At 48.3% G+C, this 6,975-nt stretch overlaps 1 non-coding gene across 1 annotated transcript; it reads right to left on the reverse strand.

Annotated features, from left to right (window-relative positions):
- Positions 1-293: 293 nt before the first annotated feature.
- Positions 294-368, reverse strand: TRNAK-CUU. The gene has a single exon. It is a non-coding gene; the product is annotated as a tRNA-Lys (tRNA).
- Between the last annotated feature and the right edge of the window lie 6,607 nt (positions 369-6,975).

Here is a 6,975-nt window from a genome sequence, read left to right on the forward strand (position 1 = left end):
TGAAGAAATCCATGTTGTTCATCTTAGTCACTAGTAAAGACTGAATACTCCATATATGTAGCCCCCAAGTGCCGGGTTGTCATGCTTGCAGCAACCTGGGACTTGTAATTGCCTTATATTCATAAAAAACTATAACCAATGTAGCCCCCAAGGGCCGAGACATTATGCAATATTGTAAATATGATCATGTAAACTTGAGCAGCAACGTGTAGCCCCCAAGGGTCGGCTCAGTAAGATATTACTGAGTTGGGACTTTTTATATGATTCATTGATAATAACATCATATGATGTAATCTCCACCATGGGGCTTGAACCCACGTCCACAAGGTTAAGAGCTTTGTGCTTTACCAACTGAGCTAGATCCGGAGTTTAAATACCCGACGGCTCTTGGCCGATGGCGATTTAATATGCCTCCATTGTAATCCGGAATTTTTATAACCCGGCGGCTTATAGCCTTTGAGAAAATCAAGAATTGATAACCCTTTTGAGACACCAATTTCAATCTTTGATGATGGGCTGGAACTTAATCCTTCCTTTATGTAAATCATAGCTCTGTAAATCCTGCACAGAGTTTAAACAACATATGCCCTGGCGACTTAACGTCAAAAACCAGGGTGGGTAACTACTCAAATGTAGTCTTATCCTGCACATAAGTAAATCACAAGATCCCCTGGCGGTTTACCATAGGGCGGATCATAATATCCCATATATAACCATTGTGATATTTAATTTGTTCTGCCGGTTTACATGACCTGTGCAGTAAGGGTGATAACCCAATCCTTAGAAGCCAATACTTCCAAATATATGATGATTGTCACATGCTGACGACTTATCGTTTAAAGCCAAGCCGGGTTTAAACGAAACCACGCTTATATGCTTCAGATATGATCAAAAAATATCAAAAACCTAAAAGATTGTTTGCAAAAAACTTAAACCAAATAAAAATCAAGGTTTCTGATTCGAATACGATCAGTAAACCGTTCCAAAGGGGTTAAGCTAGGATTCGAATACGATTATGTAGCCCCCAGTGGCTTTGGCGTTGCGCCGATCAAGAGGGTACCGACAGCTATGTTCTCTTTGCTTCAAATACGACCTATGTTTGAACAGGAAGCCCCAAATGACCTTGAGAGGTTTTTAACGACCCTGATTCGAATACGATCCAAGTCGGACCCAAAAGGGGTTAAGCTATGATTCAGATACGATCAAGAAGCCCCCTAGTGAGTTTGGCTTTGCGCCGATCAAAAGGGTTACGAAAGCTTTGTTCTCTTTGGTTTGAATACGACCTATGTTTGAATAGGAAGCCCCCAAGTGACCATATAAGTTTTGGCATTGCGCCGATCAAGAGGGTATTGACAGTTATACTCGATGAGCAGGAAGCCCCCAAGTGACCATAATAAGATAAGCCGTAAAGCGGGATACCCATGTTTGAATCGTGCATCATAGCAGCAATCCCTTTTTAACACCCTTTAATCTTTCTGAGAACTCGAACTTGCGAGAGATTAATTCTTTTTGAACCGGAACTTTGGACCGGATTTGAGAGCTTAAAAGCTTTGTAAGAGACAAATTTACCTTGAGCCGGATGTTTGAACCGGATTTGAGTGCTTCAAAACTTTGCGGGAGAGAGGTGTCTCTTGAACCAGATGTTGAACCGACAATTTTCTGATGGCCTTTAAATTTTCATCAATAAGGCGGTGTCCTCCAGAACCGGGTTATCATTCCCTTCAATGACCCGGAGTTCCCGAGTCATGTCATTGTAGCCCCCGAGTCTTAAGGCGACTTGAGGAGTTGGCTTGAGATTCTTCATAATTAACCGTGATATAGACCGGTTTGAATCCTGCATGGGACAACTTGCAAACCGGAGTAATTTCTCTTTTATAGAAAGCAATATATATATAAAAAATATGCTGGATGGATTTCACCTAATGCGTCAGGTCAGCAATTATCACCGCAGAGTTGATGACGGCGTTTTAAACTGGTGTGGACGGGAGAGTCGACCGCTGCGTTGTAAACCGGTGCGGCCGCGAGAGACGGCCACGACGTTGTAAGCCGGTGCGGTTGCGAGAGATGGCCACGGCGTTGTAAGCCGGTGCGGTCACGAGAGACGGCCACGGCGTTGTAAACCGGTGCGGGAGTTCGTCGAGTAACGACGACCACCTGTGCCAAAAGATGTTGTCGTACCTCCATCTCCACGGTATAATATCACTTTTTATCATAAATAATTGCCCTGCATAACAATATTGCAGACCAAGGCAAGATAAACTTGTTCTTTGATAAAAACAACATGTGCTAATAAATCAAACTTGGATGGATATCACCTGATTTGTTTGGACGACGGATGATCCGTTTATCGCGACAGAGGTGGCTCAGGCAGACCAGCGACTCAATATAGTTCCGGTGGCTCAGGCAGACCGGCGACTTAATATAATTCCGGCGGCTCAGGCAGACCGGCAACTTAATATAATTCCGGCAGCTCAGGCAAACCGGCGACTTAATATAACCCCGACGGTTCAAAACGGCAAGGGCGGCTCAACGCGGCTCCGGCGGGTTGACGTAGATTAAGCTGCACGGACGGCGACTTGCGCACACCTGTTCCATCAGTAAGCGGGCGCAGATGCCAGTGCGTGATGGTGCTGACGTACACTTCATAGGCACAATATGGCACCACCTTTGCTGCACATAAAAATATATAGACCAAAGTAATTGTTCTTTAATGAAAACAATATGTTTAATAAAAATATTTTTTGTCAGACAGACAGAGATGGAGCAGACCAAGTTTCAGCATGCAGATAAATCCACAGTTGGAATTATGGACAACATCCAACAACCAAGTGCTAGGTTAAATTGCCTGGCATCTTTGACGTGACTGGGTAGATTTTATCTCCTCATTGTTTTAAGTGGCAAAGTAATAACAACACCCTGCCCGTCCTTTCCTCCTTTTGTCTTTTTCTTGTTTCACATGGGGTGAACTTGCACATTCACAGAACGTCTTGATTGAAGTACCATCGAGGCTGTGGTTTTGAACCATTAGTTCCAGTGTCGGCTGCATGCTGTGCTGCAAAGGAGACGATGGTGATGACGGCTCGCGGCATGGCAGGCATGCCGGGAGTTGCGGCGCAAGAAAAGACAGCGGAGGTCGGCCAAGAAAAACGCAGAAATGATGCCTGCCCAAGGTGAGCAGTGGCGACTTGAAGCGGGTCCCTGGCCGTAGTGGCGACTCAAGGTGACTCGCCGGCGGCGCATGCGGGGGTCGACGAGGCAGGGCCGACTTGCGGTAGCAGCGCCCCAGCGCAGCAGCTCGCACAGAGGTAAGGACACCGCAGCGCTCGCTCAGAGGCAGTCGAGGTCCTAGTAGAGGAGCAGAGGACGCGACAAGGCGACCACATTGGAGACGATGGCTCAAGCCCAAACGAAGCGAGGACATGGCGCTCGAAGTCAGTGGCGGAGGCAATAACCGAGGCTTGGCGGGTCAAAAACGGGCGGCTTGAGCAGTGCTGTCACGACAGAGGCGGATGTGGGCGCGGCCGTTGATCTCACCGGCGGTGTCGACTCAACACACAGCGGAAGGAGCAGCGGCTCGGCGACTCCAACGAGGCGTGGGCAGAGGACCACAAAGGTAGGGCCGGCGAAGGCGGCAACGACGGCGGGTCAGGCGACTACTCACGCGAGGTGCAGCGCGACAGAGATGGCATAATGTGGAGAAGCAGAGCGGCCGGCATGGAGCAGGGCCGGCTTTCCGAAGCGGAGCCAGAGGGGGGCATCTTGCGGTGAGGATGTGGACGCGGACGATGGAGTCCATCGTCGTGGCCAGCCCTATTTCCGGATCGTGGTTACGCGAGCGAACCCACTTCCTTTTCGTCTTGATCCCACTATCTTTCCTTGCCATCCACGACCACCGTGCCTTGGATTGATTGGACTTATTCCTTTGTTGAACCATCAGCAATAACTTTCCACATGATCTCTCCTCTTTTTTTGTCTTTGTCTTGATGTGATGAAGAAATGGCAGGCAGTGGCCCTTGATCTCCACGTATTAGTAATATTTAGTAGCAACGCACTTGCAACACTAGTATTTTATACTCCATGTAGTCTATTTTTGAGTGGCAGCAATATGACCTCGCAAGTAATTTTTACTTCTCTAACGGTTTCATAGATCACAAAGCATCCCTAGTGAGAGTTTTTCCCCCGTAATACCCGGAGCGCCCTCTAGAGGCGATTAGGGTTTGCGGGTGGATCTTGGCGGCGCGTGCTGATCTCCGACACGGCGCACAGGACCTGTGGCTGGAGGATGGCAACATCATCGGGCCATAGCAGCGGGAAGGAGCCCTTGTCTCCCCGTGCGGCAAGGGCGAGGTTAGCGGAGGCCCTAGGCAAATTGGACATCACCGAGGAGGAGGCTACGCCGCCTGTTCTGGATGATAGAGATGAAGGGATTCAAGAGAGGTGGATGTTGGCTGGAAAAGTGCTACATAGGAGGGTTCTTCACATCCAAACAATTATCAGCGCTCTCCATCCAGCTTGGGGAAACCCTAAAGGTTTGGTCTTTAGATCGGTTGGAGATAATATTTTCGTGGCTGAATTTGCTAGCCAAAGAGATAGGGATCGCGTCTAGGAAGGGGCGCCGTGGCATGTTAGTAAGAATGCTGTCGTCTTGGCGGAGTTTGATGAATGCATGCGCCCATCTGAACTGAGTTTTGACAAGATCCATATGTGGGCGAGGGTAGTAAATCTTCCTTTCAACCTGCGTAATGACAAATGGTGTGGTGCCATTGCAAAGCAGATTGACAAGGAGGCAACTCGTGTGCAGTTTGATCATGCTAATGGCTATCTGAGAGCCAGAGTTTCAGTTGATGTGGAAAAACCTCTGAGGCGGTGGATTCTGATTGAGTCGGCGCGGAGGAAGAGTACGGATCTTTATGATATTCTCTATGAAAATGTTCCACACTTCTGCTTTTCATGTGGACGCTTGGGCCACTCTGATTTGCACTGTCCGACCCCTGGAACGAGGGATGCTAATGGGGATCTTCCCTTTGGGAAAGGGCTGCGGGCATCAGATGATCGCAAAACACCTGATGCTAGTGAGTACGTGCCAAAAGAGCAATCTAGCAACCAGAGAGATACAGCTGGTACAAAGGGTTCAGGTACTGCAGTTGAGAAAGGAACTGAGGTTACTTCCCCAGCAAAGAATATGAACCAAAACAAAAGAAAAGGGGGGCCGCCGAGGAACAAAAAGGAGTATAGGAGGGTTATGCCCTTGCTGATGAACGAGCCACACAACCAAGCGGGAGGCAAACAGGGGACTGATGAGGACCCGACCGATTCCTCTGAGAAAGGTGAGGATGGCGAGAGGTCGCCAAAGAAAAAGAAACCTACTCCGGTTAACTCCGGGACATCGACAGAGGCTACGGTGCGGCCCTGCCAGTCGCCATGAATTGCCTTAGCTGGAACTGCCGTGGGCTTGGGAACCCAACGACAGTTCATGAGCTTCGCAGTGTAGTGAAGCAAGAAGGGCCCTGTCTTCTATTTGTAATGGAGACAAAGATTGCAGCGAAAAGAGTGGAAAACCTAAAGAATCAACTTGGTTTTGTAGGCTGTTTCGCAGTAGACAGTGATGGTCTAAGTGGAGGTATTGGTTTGTTTTGGTCAGCCGAAGTGCAGGTTGAACTTCAAAACTATAGTTCTGGCCATATAGATGTAATGGTGCAGAAAAGTGATCACATCTCTGAAAAATGGAGACTCGCGGGATTCTATGGAGCCCCACGAGCATCAGATAGACACCATAGCTGGAGATTTCTTCGAACCTTATTCTCCATCCAGCACCCAGCATGGTTATGTATTGGTGACTTTAATGAAACCTTATTTGCATCGGAGCACTTTTCACGAGCTGCCCGTCCGGAGTGGCAGATGAGGGCGTTCCGAGACATAATTGATGAGTGCTTGTTCCAGGACCTAGGGTGGACTGGAATGGAGTATACATGGGATAATGGCCAAGCAGGTGATGACAATGTTAAAGCTCGATTGGATAGAGCATTTGGCAATCCGGAGCTCATCAACCGTTTTGGCCATACCAGAGTTCGACACATTAGTACTACGGAGTCTGACCACTGCTTTGTGCTGGTACAGCTGCGGGAACATGTTGTCACGGGGGGAAGACAAGGAGCGAAACAATTTCGCTACGAGGATGTGTGGCAGACACATGCAGATTATGATAGTATTGTCATGACTAATTGGCAAAAGGGGCGGGTCAGCAAGGGCTGGCAGGAGTACTTGGTGTGCTCAATGACATGCAGAGCTCATTATCTGCATGGGGCGCACGGGAGTTTGGCAGTTTGACGGCTACAGTCAGGAAGCTCCGGGAGAAGTTGAACCGTCTGAGGAGCCGAGCGGCTGGGAGAGGTCCCACTGATGAATAAAAGGCTACAGTCAAAAAGCTTAGAGAAGCAATTCATCAGGAGGAAATATGGATGCGGCAACGGTCTAGAGTGCTGTACCTGCGTGAGGGCGATCGAAATACAAATTTTTTTCATGCACAAGCAGCACAACGAAGGAGAATAAATAAGATTGAAAGGCTTGAGCGTGCAAATGGGTCAGTTTGTCAAACACGGGAGGATGATCATATTGAAGTACAACAGTTCTTTCAAACTCTGTACACATCCCAAGGGTTTAAACCGCTTGACGAACTGATGAATTTGGTTCCAACTCGAGTGACCGCTCCAATGAACGAACATCTTGATATGCCGTTCACGGAGAAGGAGGTACGAACTGCTTTGTTTCAGATGGCTCCTTCCAAGGCGCCGGGTGTGGATCATTTTACCGCGGGATTTTTTCAGAGACACCGGTCATTATTGAAAGATGATATAGTCCCGGTGGTGTTGGATTTCCTGAACGGGGGTGAGCTACCTGCAGGCATGAACAATACGACAATCACATTAATCCCTAAGGTACGCCACCCGCAGAGGATAAATCAGTATAGACTGATCT

Source organism: Triticum urartu, chromosome 4 (genome assembly GCF_003073215.2).
Source record: "Triticum urartu cultivar G1812 chromosome 4, Tu2.1, whole genome shotgun sequence".
In the NCBI taxonomy this organism is placed as follows: Eukaryota; Viridiplantae; Streptophyta; class Magnoliopsida; order Poales; family Poaceae; genus Triticum; species Triticum urartu.